Below are 22,182 nucleotides of genomic sequence, written 5' to 3'. Positions count from 1 at the left end.
TACATTTAAATATTACAACACAATTTAGTCAATTGCAAAAGTTACAGGTAGAGCTTTAATCTAGATCCTTAAATACATTTAATATGAAGAACTTAAGGTTTACTATCCTCTTTCTGAAGCAAAGTACTGTTCAAATTCTATTCTTTTTACTTTTTTTAATCTATGAACTCTAAGGAAAAGTTAATGAGATATCATCATCCCATTTTACAGATGATTAAATTTGAATACAGTGCTTGGTTCTACCATGAGTTTGCAATATAATTTTATGCTAGTCATACTTGAACTCTTAGTTCCGGATGAACTCAGTGTTTCCTAATGACCAGCGCCAGAATGTCATGCCTATACACTCTTTCATAAACTTCTAAGGTGACAAAATGCTGGATTCTTCTCTTTTTCTTTCAACTTTCCCCCTCAGTTTTGCAGTTATAGGCTTAGGCTGAGGTATAAGAAATTTTGTCTATAGTATAATTTGGGATAAAAAATCTTGGACAAAAATTATAACATTCAAGCACTGACACAAAAGACCTGTGAGTGCTTTAGTGGCTGCACAGTCCCAAACTATGGAATAGAACTTAATAGAAAGCTCATCAGAAATGCTGAAAATTCCTGTCTTAGACATCATTCCATCTTTTTCAGCTTTTCCATCAGCCTTTTCCCCAAATTATGTCTTATTGGTAATTCCCATATATCTATTGAAATTGCTTTAGAAATGTACCTGACATGTTAATTTAAATTTAATTATGAGGAGTTCCCATTGTGGCTCAGCGGAAACAAACCCAACTAGTATCCATGAGAACATGGGTTCAATCCCTGGCTTTGCTCAGTGGGTTAAGGATCTAGCATTGCCATGAGCTGTAGTATAAGTCACAGACATGGCTCAGATCTGGCCTTGCTGTGGCTGTGGCATAGGCCAGCTGCTATAGCTTTGATTTGACCCCTAGACTGGGAAATTCCATATGCCATAGGTTGGGCTCTAAAAAGAAAAAACAAAATTTATTATAAAACATAGTCAAAACACACTTATACTTTTCCCAGGTATAGTTTCATTTTAATAGTTTTTACATTTTAAAGAACTGCCTCTAATAGAAGAAATGAGCTGCCTCTTTCTCTTCTGCAGAGCACAGACTTTTCTTTGCTTTGAGAAAACAAAACTAGACCAATATGGTAACAAGCACCTACTGCATCTTTGTGTAAATGACAAAAAGTGCTCCCTATAGACATATGGCCAAAAGCTCATTTCTTTGGCTGAAAAACCAGGGACCTGGGCTTGATAAGTTGAGCTGGAGGTCTGTGTGCAATGTTTAAATTGCACAATCACATGCAATGACTCTAATTAATGTAGGATTTTTAGGATCATCTTGGGTTTCTCCTTTTTTTTTTTTTTTTTGGCCTCACCCATGGCATGCAGAAGTTCCCGGGGCAAAGACCAAACCTGCATCACGACAGTGAGCAGAGCCCCACCAGTGACAATACCAGATCCTTAACTGGCTGAACCACCAGGGAACTCCAGGTTTCTCAAAGTGCCTAAGGTAGATTTGTATGATATCTTTGCCTATCCACCCATTAGCAAGTGAGTATATGTGACAAATTGTCAGGGCTCTATCCTAGACCCCTCCTGGGCTCATTCTACATGCTTTCTCTTAGCAATTTCATAATCATTTTTACACCTATGTGGTCAATGCCCCAGATATACACACTGTTATATTTCCTTCCTGGTTTGGTAAGTACTACAGACTGAAATGTAACCCTTACTTTCTTGAAATCTGCACTTGAATGTTTCACATTCATCATAAACCCTAAGTATTCAAAACTCAACTTGTGATCTTTCCAAGTCTATTTCTTCTACAGAAGTTCTAATTTCAATAAATTGCCCATTACCCATATGGAAAATTGAAAGTAGTCTTTGCTTCTTTATCTTCTCTTTCCCTAAACTGCATATTTACCACCATTTCTACCACCATATTCATAGGTTACCCTTGTTTTTCACCATACCTGTGAATAAGTAGTCTGAGTCTCCCCATGATGTTTCTGCTCATTTCCATTTTACTCTCCTCGCTTCGGTCAGTGTCTTTCAAACAAAGAGATCTGGCCATGTCATTTCCCTACTTCAAATCCTTCCAGTCTTCCTTATTGCATGGGGCATGCATGATTATCTCCTTCCTTCACTCCTGCTTCAGGCATCTCTCACCTTTTCAACCTTAATGCTTGAGATTTCCTGCATTTCCCTGAGCACAACATAGTCTTTCACTGGAGGACCTACCATTACACACCAGTTTTCTTCTGCCCAGAATATCCTATTCTTGCATCTATTTAGGGATTATTTTTCTTCAGTTCTTAGCTGAAAAATTACTCTTCTGAGCCTGAAATTAAGAAGTTATTCTCCCAACTCCTTACTCCTCAGTAATACAAAATCCTCTACTACCTCAATATTGCTTATTTGTTTTTACTTTTACCATTTGAAACTATTTGATTATTATATCTACCTGGACAGTTTGTAAACTTCATGAGGACGGGAACCTTGTCTGCTGCACTGATGACATCTAAACCATTTGGCACTGTGTCTGACACAAAAGAGATACTAAACATGGTTGATTAACTATAACATTCATTTATTTGCTCAGTCTATATATATTCAGTTAAAAACTACTATAAACAAGGCGATGTGCTATATTTTCATTAACAAATTTTACTGAATATAATGTACAGGTTGAAGTAAGTAAAATGTAAAAACAAACAGGTAGGTCCATATTTTAACTATCTTTTATGCTGATATTGTTTAAAACAGTTGTCATATGGTTGGAATCCTACTTTGAATTTCTCCTATTTTGTGATACTTTCAATTGATAAAAGATACCATGACTCATGGAGTTATGGTATCTATATTATTATTATTATGTTGAGTGCAGTTAAATTACTCTCTCAGAAAGTTAACATGATTTACATCCAAATGGATCATTAGGATTTAACAATGTCAATTACTAACTGCTTTTTAGGGCCATACATGTGGCATATGGACATTCCCAGGCTAGGGGTCCAATCAGAGCTACCACTGCTGGCCTTCACCACAGCCACAGCCATGCTGGATCTTTAACCCACTGATCAAGGCCAGTGATTGTACCACAACCTCAGAGTTACTAGTTGTATTTGTTTCCGCTGCACCACAACAGAAACTCCCTCTCACTGATAATATTTTATGTTTCACAGATTTGTGTTGAAATTTGAACTTCCTCCATTTCCTTACCTAAAATATCTGCCATGTTTTGATACTTTTCAAAAATTGTGACCTTCCAATATTTAATGAAAGCAATTTCTTTATAACTCTTAGTTAAAAATTGTTAAAAAGATGCTGCTATTTGCTTTTAAAAGTACCTATGTATACCTATATATTGATAAAATGAATCATGTTCTCCACAAAACTATTTTTAAATATCTTCTGAGTAATACTTCTTGTATTTTAATCCTATGCTGAAAATATTTAGTTTCATCATTTAGTTCATATTTTTATAATCTTCACTTACTTTCTATATTTATTTCCCAAATTATAGAATGCAAAAGAAATGGCCATATATGCTGTTATTAATAAAAGTATAATAATAAAATAAGCAGTTTTCATGGTTTTATGATAATGATTAAAAGCTTTTTACTAATTAAAATATTAAGCTGCTTAGATCATTTTATAACCAGATATCATTATACACACATGATGTATTAAGAAAACTCTTGATAGTGTAAATCAGTGAACTATCCACTTTTCAGTAATGAGCTTCACAAATTTAGACTAAAATTCAGATGTTAGAAATGGCAGGATATCCATAATATCCTGTGATGATAGCTGGAATGTGTTTATTTGAAAAAATCTATTACAAGCAGATTAAATTTTTAATGTTTACTTATTTTAATATGAGCTTGTTCAAACATTTGAGAATGAGGTTGAGTCCTGAACAGATGATAAATTTATGCAAATCAGCCACATCTTATAATGTAGCTGATCACACTGTTTATTAAGAACTAAAAACCTTAAATATATCAATGTTCACAGAATGGCACCATTCCGCAGTGAAGATAGTTACCTACTAGAGTTTTAAATATATAAACATGCACACACAGATGATGACTCATATATGTAATGTTTCCTATTTGTATATGATGAGCTTACTACAATGTTATTCTGGGAAAATACACAAGGCAAAGCTGCTAAGGTCCTAGCCTTATTAGTATTAAAATCAAAAACAAACAGAGACCAGCCTTGAAGTTTCCCTGAGCAGACAAAAACAGATTAGTCATGCAAACAAAGCTTAATTTAGCTTATTTGGCAAGACTTACTTGACCTGGGTCATTTTTTGTGTATGCCTCTGAAAATCATATGCAAAACTTAAATTATTTCCCAAGCTTTATATGAGGTAACCACTGACAAATTATTTGTCGTTTAAGAAAATTCTCCTATAATATAAACAATCACTGTGGAGAATAAACAGTCACTGCTTTCTCCCCATGCAAGCTGTTTTATAACAGTATAACCCAGATCTTCACTCCTTGTTTTTCCGGTTTGAGTACTCCCAGTTTGCAAACTGTTTGTGGTGTGTGTACAATGAACTACTTCTGTGAACCACTGGTTTTACTTCTGCTATTTCTAACCTTTTTTTTTTTTTTTTTGGTCTTTTATCTTTATAGGGCACACCTGTGGCATATAGAGGTTCCCAGGCTAGGGGTCTAATCAATTGGATCTATAGCTGCCAGTCTACGCCAGAGCCACAGCAATGCCAGATCCGAGCTGTGTCTACGACCTACACCACAGCTCACAGCAGAGCTGGATCCTCAACCCACTGAGCGGGGCCAGGGATCTCATGGTCGTATTCACTCCCTCTGTGCCGTGAGGGGAACTCCTATTTCTGACTTTTTGACAGTACCTAAAAAAGTGTCATTTGTGGAGGGACTCATATGTACTCAGCATCATCAACATACTAGAGATTCATGCTGTAGCGCTTAATTGTTATTTAAAAAATGTCCTATTAATCTTTAAGCTCTATAAGGATAAAAATAGTGCAAAGGTGTCTTTGTACTTATAAATGTCCTAGCCAAGATAGTGGCATACCGTGGGCAGCAGCAGCAGCATCTGGAAACATACAGGAAATGCAGGACTCCAGATGCCACTGCAGCCCAGGTAAATTGTAATCTGGGTTTTAACAAGATCCCCAATCATTCAACTCATATTAAAATTCAAGAAAAGCTGGTGTAAAAGACACTGTATTATTGGAAGATAGGGATTTGAAACTCAGCTGTCACTGACTGTCTCTGTAACCTGAAAAGTCCTTAAACATCTTTGAATCTTATTACTTTATCTTAAAAAATGAGGTAAAATAACTGCTTTGACAGATCTCTCAATTACTGTGAATTTATAACATTTTGTGAAAATATGAATATTTCTGAAAAGGTTCTACAACTTTTAGCAGGGTAGTGTACTAATTTATATAATACAGTGTTAAGAAAATATGTCATTTTCATATGTATTGCATATGTTTTAGATGTTTTCACTTAGTTTGACATAAATACATTTTCACTATATAGCAATTTAATGTTTATGTATCCAAATATATTGATTTTTCCTTGAAACTATTATTTAGAAAAGCCTTTCTTACTCAAATATAATAAGTGTATTCTCTATTTTTCTACCAAGTTCACATTTCAATTTATTTTGACTATTTTTGAAATAAAAATATATAGTACAATGCACAAAGCATAGGTTTCCATCCCCATGAATTATTCCAAAATGAACAAACCTATGGAACCATCACTCAGAATAAGAAATAGATGCTTCCAGTTAACTGAGAACTCCATTCCCTAATTGTGATGCTTTCTAATCACCATCCTATTCTTCTGTTCCAATGGTGATCATTATACTAACTTCGAAAACCACAGATAGGTTGTGGTTTTTTAATTTTTTTTTTAATTTTTTATTTTTTAATCATTTATTTATATATACATTTTTTTCCACTGTACAGCATAGTGACCCAGTTACACATACATGTATAGATTCTTTTTTTCTCACATTATGTGTTCCATCATAAGTGACTAGACAGAGTTCCCAGCGCTACACAGCAGGATCCCATTGCTAATCCATCCCAAAGGCAACATTCTGCATTTACCCCAAGCTCCCAGTCCCTCCCCTTCCCTCTTGGCAACCACAAGTCTATTCTTCAAGACCATGATTTTCTTTTCTGTGGAAAGTTTCCTTTGTGCCGTATATTAGATTCCAGATATAAGCAATATAATAAAGTATTTGTCTTTTTTTTTAAACTTTATATAGACAAAAAGCTATGTGTTCTATTGTATAATGTACTTTTAATTCAACAAATTGAGAGATTCATGGTATTGCGTGTAGCAGCATTTCATGTACATATATTATTCTAAAGCATTTCATCTTATAGATATGCCATTACTCTTGATGTTTTGGCTATTTCAACTTAGGGCCATTTTAATGCTCCTATGAATATGTGTATACATGTATTTTATTACAAATGCGCATCCATTTCTTTTGGGTATCACCTCGGAGTGAAGTTTCTGTTTCATAAGCAATATATATGTTCATTTGTATTCCAAAATGATTGCACATTATACCAGCAGTAGGTAAGATTTTCTGTTGCTCTACAGCTTCCCCACTCTTTGGTGTTGCCCAGGGGTTCCTTAATCAATGAATATTATCCCTGTGTTGGTTACATGTGTATATTACAAATAGCATATGACTAACTACATCCTGTATTTTCATTCTCTAAATAATTTTTATTGATGACCAAGAGTTCTGATTTTAATGGAGTCCTAAATATTGGTTCTTTCCTTCTTCCTTACATTTTATGTGGGGTATCCTATTCAAGAATTTCCTAACTAGGTTTCAGGAAGATAGTGTCCTTTTATCTTTCAAAAGTCTTGTGGTCTTTTTATATTCAAATTCACAGTCCACTCATAAGTGATTTTTTTGTATATGGTTGAAGTATTTAAAATTCATAATACAGTTTAAAATATGTATATCTAGGTGAATCAATTTATTTTTAAAAAGTCTGTCTTTCCCCACTCATCTATTGTGCCATTTTGGTCACCATTCACATGTCTATACATGAATGTTTATGAACTCTATTCCATTCCATTGATACATCAGACAGATTTCATGCCAATACCAAACATTCCTTTAATTACTGTAGCATTATAACAAATCTTGTTTCCTGACAAATCCCAACTTGCTCGTCAAGAGTGTCTTGGCTCTCTTATGATTCAAATTATACTCATATGTTAGAAGATTTTACCTCATCCTCTGTGACTTTTAAAGCCCTTTTCTTTACTTCTCATTTGTATTTCTCTCTTTATTTATCATTATGCATTTTGGTATTTTTTCTGTCCTGTTTTCCAGCTTAATAATTCTGTTTTAAGTTTTGTCTAATCTGCTATTAAATCCATTCATCTAATTCTTAATACCCATTATATTTTCAATTCTAGAATTTTTTTTTCTTTTATTATTTCTAGTTTTGTGCTAAAATTACCAATTTTATTTTCTATCCCCTGGTATCATTCAGCCTATTATTTAAAAGATTGGTTTGGAGTGATATCAGCAACCTAAAGGCCTAAAATATTCCTCCTTTTTATTTCCCCCTTTTAATCAACAAATTAGACATCCTTTGTGGGGCATTTTGGATTTTATACCTTACTCCAAGGAACTCAAAAAGAATCTCACCTACCAGTAGATAGTAGATAGACAAATTTCCATATGGGCTGATAAACAGATAGTAGATAGACAAATTTCCATATGGGCTGTAAAACCAGAGGAGCCAGCAAGACTGCTTGGACCCTCTCACTGCTGTAAGGCAAGAAGCAGATTAGTACCAAATCACCCATGAGAGAGAACTTGCAGAAGCCTAGTCCTTCTGAAGGGAAACTCTGAGACCATTGGAGAAAAAAGAAAAGAAAGAAAAACGCAGGCTTGGTTGAAACAGGAGATAAGACATCATTTTCCATTCTGTCCTAACCCCAAGGAGGGCTAATTGGGAATGATTTATCTGGTAAAGGTGATTTGTCCCATCAGCAAATATGATGGTATTGAGTGAGGGCATGACACCCCAGCTGGGCATGTGGAGGGAGCAAACCATTTCTCTCCACTAGCACCTGAAGCACAAGGTTGGCAACTCTAAGACTTGGGGTAAGAAAGACATAGGAAAGAGGCAGTTGAGAGTTCCAGATAGCCCTAAAGGCATTGTGCTCAGTAGAAAGTTCACCCATGAGCCTTTGAGAGAGCCAACCCTGGGAAGTTCCTTACTGGATTTTCACATATATCAACTACATTGCGTGATATATCCACACTTCACCACCTCTGTTACTAGCTCCTGTGCACAGACAGTATGTTCAGTGTGGCAATGATCTGGAAACAAGGGAGAAACCACAAATTTGAGCTATAGTGCCAACTTCTAGAAAACAAATGAGAGGTTTCTTAAATAAACCTCCTTAAAATAAGTGTTATGTTTTACCTCATTCTTAAAGTTCACCAAGATGTAAAAAGAGTGAAGAAAGTCTAGAGGAACTATAACTCAACAGCAAAAAAAAAAAAAAGAAAAAAAAGAAAAAATGGGCAGGAGACCTGAATAGACATTTCTCCAAAGAAGATATGCAGATGGCTAACAAGGCACATGAAAAAATTTTCAAAATCACGGAGGGTAATGTGAGAAAAAAAAATATATGTTTATAACTGGGTCACTTTACTGTAAAGTAGAAGTTGACGGAACACTGTAAATCAACTATAATGGAAAAAATAAAAATATAAAAAAAAGAACTACTGGATACTGTGAAAAAGAACTAGTGGATAGTAAGCAAATATCAGAACAAATGGGATTCCAAATGGTGAAAGGAGGGAGAAGGTGACAGAGAAGATATCTAAAGAAATAAGGGCTTAGAACTTCCCAAGCTTGGGGAAAATTTTGGACATAGTTAATACAATTCCCTATTATATCAATGGAAAAATATATTTTCCAAAACATGCTATAATAAAACTGTAAAAAAAAATCAATGATAAAGAAAATTGGAATGGCAGCCAGGAGAAAAATATGTAACCTGAAAAGGAACCACCATTAGTCCATCAGCAGATTTCTCAGCAGAAACTCTAGAGGCCAGAAGATAAGGGGATGATGTATTCAAAGTATTGAAAGTTAAAAATTGCTAGCTAAGAATAGTTTTTCTGGAAAAGTTATCCACTGAATATGAAGAAAAATGAAAGATTTTCTCAGAAAAACATAAACTGAAAGAATTCACCACCACCAGACCTACCTTGCAAGAAATACCAAAAGGAGTTCCTCAAGATGAGATGAAAGACACTCTTCAGCATCATGAAAATATACTAGACTATAAAACACACTGGATAGGTACAAATATACAGTCTTAGAAAACTGTACTTCTATATTAGGATGTTGTATTAATCCCTCAACTATAGTATAAAAATTAAAGAATAGTAAAATTAACTATGGTGATTATAAATTGTTAATGAATACACAACCTGAAAAGAGTTAAATTGTTACAGCAATAAGATTAAAAGGTGAAGATTTTATAGACATTCAAAAGTAAGTTACTATCTTAGTTTTATTGATAGGACTTTTATTAAGATGTTATGTTAATCATAAGGTAGCAACAAAGCAAAAACTTAGAGTAGATTCATAAAAGACAAGGAAAGGGGAAACAGAACATAACACCATGGAAAACAACCAATTTATGATATATGTAGAAACTAGGGAAAAGTAACCAATAGAAATACAAACAACCAGAATGTAATTAAGAAGATGGTATTAAACCTTACATATCAATATTTGCTTTAAAGGTAAACAGATTCAAATCACCAATCAAAAGTTAAAGAATAGTAAAGAGTGTTTACTATCATTAATAGGGTAGAGGGAATCGAGAAAATATAACAATCATAAATATATAAGTACCCCACATTGGAACATCTAAATATATTAAGCAAATATTAACATATATGAATGGAGAAATAGACAATACAATAATGATTGGGGGCTTCAGTACCCCCTTTTAACAGTGAAGAGATCATCCAGAGAGAAAACCAAGGAAATAAATAGATTTTGGACAAAAACCTTAGACAAAAGGACATAACAGTCGTCTACAGAACACTTCATCCAGCAGCAGAAGAAGAAATACACATTATACTTAGCTGCACAGAGCGTATTCTCAAGAATAAATTTTATGATAGGACCAAAAAAACCCCCAAAGGTTATCAAATTTAAGAAGACTGAAATTATACAAAGTATCTTTTCTCTCCACAATGTTATTGTTGCGTTGAGAGGCACCATCCCTTATATTATTTACATGACGAGTTATATTAACATATTTCCCCTAAATAAACATATTTCCCCTAATTTAACTCTTGAACCATGTAAACACGATGAAACAAAGCCAGTTCTCACTTTGTGTGGTTCAGGGTTATACAACTTTTACTTTTTTTACTTTACACAGTTTAATTAAATAACATCAGTCCTCCAAAATTATGGTTTAAATTTCATTTAGCATAGCATGCATTAACTGCAAGTTGTTGTATGAAGTACAAAACTATTTGTTAGCAATTCAGTCAATAAATCACTATATAAATAACAGATATAAGTCCTGATTGGTGATCAATCATTTCATTTCATTTAAAGTCTATTAGTGATCAATCACTGTGCAGTTTTAACACATAGACAACAAAACATGCATTTGTTGCTCCTGGGGATGATCGTACCTGGCATTTTGCAAAATTAGATAATCAAAAAAGACAATTGACCCACAAAGTAAAAATGCAGCCAGAAGAAGGATGAGGAAAGGAGGAAGAGGAGGAGGAGAAGAGGGAGAAACAGGAGGGGTGAAGGAGAAAATTCACCTTCATGAAATGATGAAAGTGACATACAAATCAAATATAGATGAAATTGTACAAGAAATAGCTGACCTTGGTCATGTTTTGCAGCCAAAGGAACTTAGTGAAGGTGAACTTATTGATGTAAATGAGGAAAGTGCTTGTGATAAAAAGGATAAAGCTATTCTAGTGGAAAAAAAATCAGCATTTAAATTCACATTCAAGACACTCATGGAGATATTTCATGACATTTGAAAGCTTAATAGCTTTCTTATATTTGGTTATAAAGGTAAAGAGAAATGAAAAAAAATTAGTAACTCTAATATCTATTTAGCACTCTATAATTTAAAACATTATAAACATTAGGAATTAATGTTTTTCGCTTTGAAAAATATTTATTGAATATTTTGAACATTCAGATGGGCTTACTCATATTATGTAATTCACAATACCAAGGAAGTATCTCTTCAAATCCTTGAAGAATTTTCATACTCCTTTTCAAATGTTTGGATCAGCTTCTACCATTTTATCTTGCAGCTTTCATTTCAAATTACAATATTTTCAACTTAGTATGAGCTTATTAGAATGTAACTGCATTGTAAATCAAGGAAGATCTGTATTTAGCCAAAGGAACTGAAAATTTATGTCCATGCTAAAAAAAAATGTTACACCGATGTCTATAGATGGTTATTCATAATTGCCAAAACTTAGAAGCACCTAAGATATCATTCAGTAGGTAAGTGGATAAATAAACTATAGTAAATCCAAACAAATATTGTTAGAGCTAAAAATAAATGAGCCGTCAATACATAAAAACACATATAACTAAAAATGCATATTACTAGGTGAAAGAAGTGAATCTGTGAGATTATCTACTTTATGATTCCATCAATATGACATTCTGGGAAGGCAATACTATGTAGTCAGTAAAAAGATCATTGATTGCCAGAGGTTAGGGGGAAGGAAAGCAGGAATAGACAGAGCATGGGGGAATTCTATGCAGTCAATTTATTCTGTATAATACTATACTGGCAGCCACATGTCATTTCTCAAAATCCACAGAATGTGCAATACTAAGAGTAAACCCTAATGAAAACTATGTATTTGGGTAGGATCTTTGTTTATACCAATGTACCACTCTGGTGTGGGACGTTGTGTGTATGTGGAGACAGGGCATACATAGGAAATATCTGTACTTTCTGTTCCATTTTTCTGTGATCTTATAACTACTACAAAAATTTAAATGGTATTAGAGAAACTTCTTCTGTTATTCCTTTGAGTTTGAACAAAACATAAAGCAATAATAAAGATAACAAAAGTAAGCCCACTCTTTCATTACACACCAAAATTACTGACCATGTAGTATAATTACTTTGAAAAGTACTAAGAATATCATTATTTGCAGACTGTATGAACATTACCTACAAAAATCAATGCTAAGACTATTACAACTAATAAGAGAATTTGATTAGTTCATCAGATACAGATTCAATTTTCAAATTCAATAATATCCTCCATATAATTATGAATTATGTTATATAATGAAAAGGCATTATTAATAATGGAAATAACTATCAAGTACTTAAGAGTTAAAACAAAAATAAACATCTAAAATATCTATGGAGGAGTTCCCGTCGTGGCGCAGTGGTTAACGAATCGGACTAGGAACCATGAGGTTGCGGGTTTGGTCCCTGCCCTTGCTCAGTGGGTTAAGGATCCGGCGTTGCCGTGAGCTGTGGTGTAGGTTGCAGACGCGGCTCGGATCCCACGTTGCTGTGGCTCTGGTGTAGGCTGGTGGCCACAGCTCCGTTTTGACCCCTAGCCTGGGAACCTCCATATGCTGCGGGAGCGGCCCAAGAAATAGCAAAAAAAAGACAAAAAAATAATAATAAAATAAAATATCTATGGAGAAAATCTGAAATCTAATAAAATTCATGTAAAATATTCTATACATAGAGGAGTTAGGAGTAAATATTATATAAAAGTTAATCCTACTTAAAACTATCATACTAATATTTCATTTTGATTTTTAAGGGTATCTACACAACACATTCTAAAATATAATAAAAGATAAATGACCACATACAACCTTAAACCAAAAAAGTAAGCAAAAGAAAAAGAGTAATTTCCTTACTACATCAAGAAAAAGAGACACAAAGACTAACAGAAGAAATAAGCAGCCAGATAATAAACAGACCCACACATGATATTTTTCACAATATATCATAAAGGTGATTAAAATCACTGGCAAAAGGACAGATAATTTAATAAGTTGTATTGGACAAACTGGAAAGAATTAAAATCGCTAATATTTATATTTAGGTTGCAAATGTAAATGTCAATATAATATAAATGTAAATATAATTATATTTTAAAAAGATGAGGTATTTTGTTAAATAAAGGCAAGAAAGAACTTAAATTTTAAAACTGGAACTCAGAAAAATTGATATTAATTATATAAAATAATATTTCCCTCAGTAAGTTACATTATGTACAAAGTTTACAAACAATACATATTATGGGAAAACATCAGGAATTTCTAAAACTGACTAGCAATTATTTTTAAAAAGTACAAGACAAATTTGTGATCAAATAAGCATAAAATAATAGTTTGTTTTACTAGAACTCCATGAAACAAATACAATACAGAAAATTCTAATCATGAAGAAAGAATCAAAGAGGCTAATAGGAATATGAAGACATGTTCCATATCGTTGTTAATCAGAGTAAAACAAAATGAGATATTTTATGCCTGTTAATTTAGCAAAATATTGAAAGTTGGAAATTTCAGGTACTGTAGGGATGTGGGTTGAAACTATTGTTTATTGTTGGTGAAAGTGTAGTGGTCAAAGCCATTCTGAAGAGTACCTGTTTGTATGTGGTCAGATAAAATATTCTTTATATTAAGAGCTAATAATGCTAATAGCAGTTTATATCCAAAGCAATTTTCACAGAGCTAAAGGAATCGACCTAGAAAAGGATGTTTAACACAGCATTCTTTTGTCGGTGACAAAGAATAGGCAACAGCCTGGGTGTCTATAACTGGTTCAATGAATAGGCAAAATGTAATATGTGCATATCACAGATTGCTAAGCAGTAACTAGAAGTAAATAATGAGATACATGTAGCAACCAAAATGTAAATTTAGAGTGTTGAGTGAAAAAAATGACTAATAGTTTTATACATCAATACATGTATACTATTCAAAGCATTGTGTACAAGTTTATATAAGTTAAAAATACATGATGGCAAAATATATACATTAAAAAGAAAACAGGCAAGTAAACAGATACATCTGGATAGTTGCTTTTAAATAAAACAAGGAGCTTTGTATAGACAAGTATCATAATTTCAGCAATATAACTCAATATTCTGCATGCAAACAATCCTACCTTACTAATCTATATAACAGGTGTTATATAGATTTAACACCTACACCAATGAAACCTTTTTATTTATAGCACTGAAAATCAAACTGTTATTAAAATGCAGTTATTATCTGTCACAGATTTTATAAATCTTATTGGAGTCTGAGTAGGATCATAGCATTTCTTAAAATGCTTTCTCAAAAACTGCCCTGGATGCAATAGTTTCTCATTCACTTAGGTCTAAATTATTTTGGAGGACATAAATAAGTTTTTTATTGAGACCATCAGCGTTGAACCTGTCAGAGATTAGATGTTAAGACTAAAACCAAGTCAATAGCTTAATAAAAAAAAAGATTAATCATAACTTGTATTCTTGTAATCCTATATATCCAGTTGAAAAGCCTAACATTTGAGGATATATTGTCTTAGAATGTTAACTCTATAAATAGTCATTTCTTGTTCTCCACTGGTAGCATAATCAAATACTATTTTATCTTTAATACCACCTAAGGCTATATATTTTATGATTTTCTTCTTTCTTTAAGTGATCATTTATATAAAGTTAGTAAACAAACCGTATGCTTCGGATGTTTACTGTGGGATCCTCCTAAATTCCCCAGGTTCTAAATAAGGATACTGAGGACGTCAAAATTCCTTGTTATTATATTTTAATCCAATATAGGAATGAACTTTGGCATGTTCATTAAACATTCATTTAAAGAGGTACTCTTTAAAACACATATATATCAATATGTGTATGTATGTATATATACATGCACACATATAAAATATATAATATGGTCAACTTTAATATTTACAGACACCATTAGAGACCAGTACCTCACCATACCCATTCTCTTGATCCAGGGACAAAACTTATCCATCTTGCAATAGCAGGAGCAAGTAAAGTAATTTCCCCACAAATAGGCTTTTCTCCTATTCATTTTCTTTGTAATTTTTATTTATCATTGAAATGCATTCAATTCAGTTACAAATTTTCTACTATCTGAAGAAGGGAAAAACATATATGTAATTTTCTTGATCTGAGAATGATTTATGTTTCAAAATATTTATTAGAAAGATTTATAGAAAATTTAGATTTAACTTGGGTTGTTAATGATTCATTAAATTATTGTAATAGGAAGTGATACTTCTATACTATGAAGTATCTCACTTCTACTTAAAATTATGATCCCTTATGAGAGGCAAAATCTTTCCAGAGGGTAGATTTTGTAAAATTCAACTCTGCATGATGATTGGAATGGAACCAAAGTAGCCCATGCTTTTTTATAAGCCTTTTACAAAAATCAGAGTTCTTAAGTTTAGTAAGAACCATATTGGAAATATCCAAATATTAGAGAAAATTTTGTGTTGAAAATCTTCCTAAGGAGATTGTAGGTGCTTTCAGCTTCCACTTAAGAGGTAGAAACCTTAAAAGAAGACTACTTCCACTCTTAAAAGTAAACAAAAACCAGATAATCTTTAAAGTCTTATCTCCTACTCAAGATATATGGATTTTTTTAAAAAATTTTACCCATTTATTTTAAAATTTTTTTATATAATGATTTTTTTTGATTATAGCTGATTTACAGTGTTCTGTCAATTTTCCATAAAAAAGAACAAAGTAATGCCATATGCAGCAACATGGATGGAAGTAGAGAATCTTATACTGAGTGAAGTAAGTCAGAAAGAGAAAGAAATATGGATTTTAAGTAAAACTTATGAGACATTGACAACTGAGAAAATGTACCTACACAAACATCATCAGAGGAAACATTTAACAGAACTGACCTCAGATACAAGACAATGTTGAACTGTAATTTGGTGAAAATAACAAAATATGATAAATATATTAAATATTTCAGTGGAAAAGAAAACTGACATGTATAAGATGAGTAATTTCATCAGAGAGGTAGAAACTAAAGGGAAATGAAAATGTTACAAAAGAGAAACAGCAATAGAAATGAAGATTACTTTTAATGGGTTCATCAGTGGATTCAATACAGCAGATATAAGAATCATCAACACAAAGGCAATAGACATCACCATTTTAAATCATAAAGATAAGAAATATTAACAAAGATTATCAAAAGGCTGTGAAACTATATAAAATATTCTAACATAGATGTACTTGAAATGCCAGAAAGAGATGAGAGATACAACAGGACAGAAGACAGAGTACAAGAATTAATGGCTGAGAATTTTCCCAATTAATGATAGATACTGTAGTTTCAAGGAACTCAAATACCAAACAAAGTGAGTTCAAAACCAACCAACAAAAATATTTCATGCCTTTGGATATCATATTCAAACTCCTGAAAACCAAAAAATATAGAGTAAATATTAAAGGCAGGCAGACTTTAAAAAAAGTCAATAATTACATCTGACTTCTTTTCAGAAACTATGAAAGCTAGAAAACAATGAAAGGAAATCTTAAACTTAGAAAAATATTTTCAATCCAGAATTCCTTATCAGTGAAAATATCATTTAAAAATAAAGTAATAGTAGTTGTTTCCCCAGGTAATCACTGAAAATCCATTGCCTGTTGACCAGAACCAAAATGTGTATTAAAGGAAGTTCTTCAGGCAAAAATTTAGAACTATAACCAAAAAAATGAGGAGTATTGGAAAGATCATGAATGGAGGAAATAATGTTTTAATTATCTTGATGTTTATTAGTCTATTCAAAAGATTATTCAAAAATAAATATATGGAGATTAAAAGAAGGCTAATCCTTATGTCAGGAAAGAAGACCTCACTCATAGGCATGTCTCTCATGATAACCCAAGAGATAACATTTTTTGAACATTTCAACAATGCAATTAGAGAATTATAGAGTTTAGCCCCAGAATCAGAAAGAGGTATTCATAAAAATCTATTTTCAAGTTACACAAGTGTAATTGTTGGCATTTTGAAGATGCCCACTTAATGGTACTAGAGAAGTTTCAAGGCAAACTTACAAAAATCTTATATGATTACTTGATACTGCAACAACTTGGCTAGTCCAGTCAACATTGTGCATGAAAACTTACTAAAATTGCTGATGATATTTTTTTATCCATTTATTCTGCTAATTTTGGTAAAAAACTATAAATTTGAGACTTGGACAAGATCCCAAACCTCACATTTCCTTTGAATATCTACCCATGGTTACTACACTCCTATGTGCTGGCCAATGTTGTATAATCACAGGATGAACTGAAGCTTTTCCTTGCTAAAGAATTTTAGCCCTGCCAAGAGTAAGTTATTCCAATTTATCTCTGTAGCAATAGCAACATTAATTTTCATTCAGCTCTCATAACATAGCTTTTTAAACACTTGCCATTTTTGAAAAGATCCACTATCTGTTCCATCTCCAATATTCAGGATAGTTAGAACAAGTGAATGAAGTTCTAAAACTAAAATTAGCAAAGCCATCAGAGAACCTCAAACTCATATGGCTTTAGATATTTTCACTGACTTGAATAACAATGACTTCAACTCATTTAGAAGGATATCAACTCTCTGATGCCATATGTGCATTCATAAATATCAACTCTATTTCTAGATTCTAGCTTATTTTAATGAGAGAAGGCCAAATACTACAAGAGACTCATACAACACATCTAATTTTATTATCAGCATGGATAGGCAGCCTTTCTTTAATATCCTTCTAATAACCCTTGCATGATCTAAAGCCTAAATTCAGGTTTCCCCCACTATCTGAAAGCAAAGCCTTCCCATGAAATTTCCAATGGCAAAATGGTACACAGAAAAGAAGAAATTACCTTAGGACAAATCTTACTAAGATACACAAATCAAGATAAAGCATAGATAATGCTTAGACATAGTTCAAAGCTATTACATCTTGATGCTGAGATACTAAATGTAGCTCCCAGGGAAAGAGCCTGGTGGTGCTACTCCTGTAGCCTCTCCAGGTGGCAGCTGCTTCTGCAGTGGCTCACTGCACAACAAACGCTGAATGCTATTTCCCTTCTCCCCTCAGCAAGCGACTATTTTCTCCCCTTTTATTTCAGTTAGAAAAAAATGGGTACTAATATAGGTCTTTAATAAAAGCAAAATGTCATGAATAGATTTTCAAAAAGCTAGGAATCCTGTACTTGGCCTTTTGGAAGAGATATCAGACATACAGCCCTTGAATCCAAATAGGAAAGACCTTATTGGGATGATAATAATCAGTAATTAAAAGTAAATGTTTCCCAAAGAGAGTGGATAGTAGGTGCCCCCTAAAACTTTAACTCTGTTACGAATAGCAATAGATGTGTTATTCAGTGCTACACTCTTTCACCCAAATTCTTTAAAATAGTCTGCACCCACATTGTCAGGTTATTCTTAGTAACTTAGAAAAAATGAAATAATATATTGTTTCATATTTAGTGGTCTTTTGATTTTTAAAAACATTTCCTATTAATGTGCATGCCAACTCTTAGATTATTTCTCACAGATAAAGGTTTGTGTCTTGTCAGAGACAGTCCCTTTGTGAAATAGTAATCAGACAGTATTTGGTAGAAAAATCTATTAAATTAATTTGAGATTCTTCCCATAAAGAGTAAAGAAAAAAAAGTATAAGAGACTTCTTTTCTCTAGATTCTCTGGGCTCGAAATATATGTGGCTATTTTTTACTTGAAAAGTGACTCGAGTTACTAATTACCTTTGAATGCTAGAGGTCTTGGAAAAAAATATTGTTTTCAAAAAGGTTTGAAATTAACCTTAGTTTAAAAATGTATGCAGAAATAAAAGGCCACTGATGAGTGATCTTATTGGCTGTTTTCCCTTGGGAGTATGAAAAAAATGTCCTCTCATCACTTATTTGAATCCAATCAAAGTTATTTAAATACTGTGCCTTTAGTCCCTTCTTCCCATCTCACCAACCAAATAACCAACAGAATGTCGGTTGAAATCAAGTCTTGCCTGATGAATATATCCAATAAATATTTTAAGAGATTCTGGGACTGTTACCAATGATAACTTACAGTGATCTAGTAGGCACGTGTCTTTAAAATATTTGAGGGAAATCAAGCATATACAAATAGGATTGAACATATAAGGAAATTTGTATGTTGAAAAAGACAACACTTGTTTTATCTGAGCAGGTAAGTGCCATTGTGATAATTCAAGTTTAGAATACTTTCCCCTAATAAAGAATGCCATTTTGTTTCCACAACTCCAATGAATCTTCCGCCAATGTTAAAAGAAACATGTTTCCTTGATTTTTTTCCTATTGTGCCTGTCAGTAGAGTCACTATCACTTTTATGACAGTGGTATATGCAAATAATATGAAAACCAATAACACTAAACCATTAAATAGAAAAATATCTCATTAACTGTAATACTTTCTTCCCATACTTTTAAATGTAACTATTTACTCAGTGGTATTCTATCTACATGTATCTTTTAAATTGAAATATTATAGTTTTAGCTGTTCAGGTATGCATGTCACATATTCTTATGAACAGTTAAAATTACTACATGTTCTTATTACCTACTATTAATCAAGATGTGCCAGAACACTTCATTTTGCAAATACAGACTTCTCAATTTCTTTCAAACACTGGGAACAAAACTAACATTGTTTTGTGTTGTTTTCTTAAAATTTTATTTTTAGTTTTTCAAAGTTGAACATTTATGTGGACTTTTAATCATAACCTAACTCTGAATTCATATTCAGGTAGGAAAAGTAAAGAGGTACATATTTGAAAGTAACCAAACCAGTTATACAGGAAAGTCCACAGTGCTCTGATCACATGCTAATAGACTACAGGCAAAGAAATTAAGATGATCTCTGCAAATTAAACAGAAGCAATATTGTCACATGTCCACTCAACAGGGCAGGAATAGTTCAAAATAATGTTACCACTTGGTTTTCCGAAAGCCTCTTACAACATCATGCTTTTAGTTTGAGCATGGTCTAGAAAAGTACCCTTGATTAAAAAATAGAATGAGAGCTACACATGACATTTATATGGTCATTTCAAGGTGTAATCAATATAAAGTTACTGAGATATTTTATATTCTTTTTTTGTGCTATGCCATGGAAAGCTACTTATATATATTTCACATATATATTACATCACATTTTAGATGATAAATTTTTCTGGATATTTTGATTTGTATATCTATTTCATAGAATTTATAGTTATAAAAATAGATTCATATACCCAACTAGTTCCAAATATATCTTTAATGTATGATTTCATACCCCCACTGATGAAATTGATTGTTTTTGGAAGAATGGATTTGACTTTAAAGAAAAAGCATTGTCTTTCAGCAATTTTGAGTTCATTTTTGTGCATGGTGTTAGGGTGTGTTCTAATTTCATGCAGCTGTCCAGGTTTCCCAGCAATGCTTTCTGAATAGACTTTCTTTTTCCCACTTTATGTTCTTGCCTCCCTTGTCAAAGATTAATTGACCATAAAATAAACTCCAAAAATATACTCAAAATGTCTGAAAGACTTAAAAGTAAGACAAGACACCATCAAACTCCTAGAAGAGAACATAGGCAAAACACTCTCTGACATCAACCTCATGAATATTTTCTCAGGTCAGTCTCCCAAAGCAATAGATATAAGAGCAAAAATAAACCCATGGGACCTCATCAAACTGAAAAGCTTTTGCACAGCAAAGGAAACCCAAAAGAAAACAAAAAGACAACTTTCAGAATGGGAGAAAACAGTTTCAAATGATGCAACAGACAAGGGCTTAAGCTCTAGAATATATAAGCAACTTATACAACTCAACAGCAAAAAAGCCAGTCACCCATTGGAAAAATGGGCAAAAGACCTGAATAGACTCTTCTCCAAGAAAGATATACAGATGGCCAGCAAACACATGAAAAAATCCTCAACATCCCTGATTGTTAGAGAAATGCAAATCAAAACTACCATGAGATACCACCTCACACCAGTCAGAATGGCCATCATTAATAAATCCACAAATAACAAGTGCTAGAGGGGGTGTGGAGAAAAGGGAACCCTCCTGCCCTGCTGGTGGGAATGTAAGCTGGTACAGCCACTATGGAGAACAGTCTGGAAATACCTTGGAAATCTATACATAGAACTTCCTTATGACCCCGCAATCCCACTCTTGGGCATATATCCAGACAAAACTCTACTTAAAAGAGACACATGCACCCGCATGTTCATTGCAGCACTATTCACCATAGCCAGGACATGGAAACAACCCAAATGTCCATCAACAGATGATTGGATTAGGAAGATCGGGTATATATACACAATGGAATACTACTCAGCCGTAAAAAAGAATGACATAATGCCATTTATAGCAACATGGATGGAACTAGAGACTCTCATACTGAGTGAAATGAGCCAGAAAGACAAAGACAAATACCATATGATATCACATAACTGGAATCCAATATCCAGCACAAATGAACCTTTCTAGAGAAACGAAAATCATGGACTTGGAGAATAGACTTGCAGCTGCCCGGGCGGAGAGGGAGGGAGTGGCAAGGATCAGGAACTCAGGGTTATTGGGTACAATGTGGAATGGATTTACAAGGATATCCTGCTGAGTAGCATTGAGAACTTTGTCTAGATACTCATATTGCAACAGAACAAAGGGTGGGGGGAAAAATATATACATGTAAGAAGAACTTGGTCCCCATGCTGTACAGTGGAAAAAATTAAATAATAAAACAAGAAAAACAAACAAAAAAGTACATTAATTTTTTTTTGTCTTTTTGCGTTTTCCATGGCCATTTCCGTGGCATATGGAAGTTCCCAGGCTGGGGGTCGAATCAGACCTGTAGCCGACTGCCTATGCCAGAGCCACAGCAACATGGGATCCGAGCCACGTCTGCAACCTACACCACTGCTCACGGCAACGCCGGATCCTTAACCCACTGAGCACGGCCAGGGATCAAACACACAACCTCATGGTTCCTAGTCGGATTTGTTAACCACTGTGCCACCACGGGAATTCCAAAA

This window comes from Phacochoerus africanus, chromosome 1, assembly GCF_016906955.1.
Source record: "Phacochoerus africanus isolate WHEZ1 chromosome 1, ROS_Pafr_v1, whole genome shotgun sequence".
Lineage (NCBI taxonomy): Eukaryota > Metazoa > Chordata > Mammalia > Artiodactyla > Suidae > Phacochoerus > Phacochoerus africanus.
The sequence above is the reverse complement of the archived record's forward strand: the minus strand, read 5'-3'. Positions refer to the sequence as shown.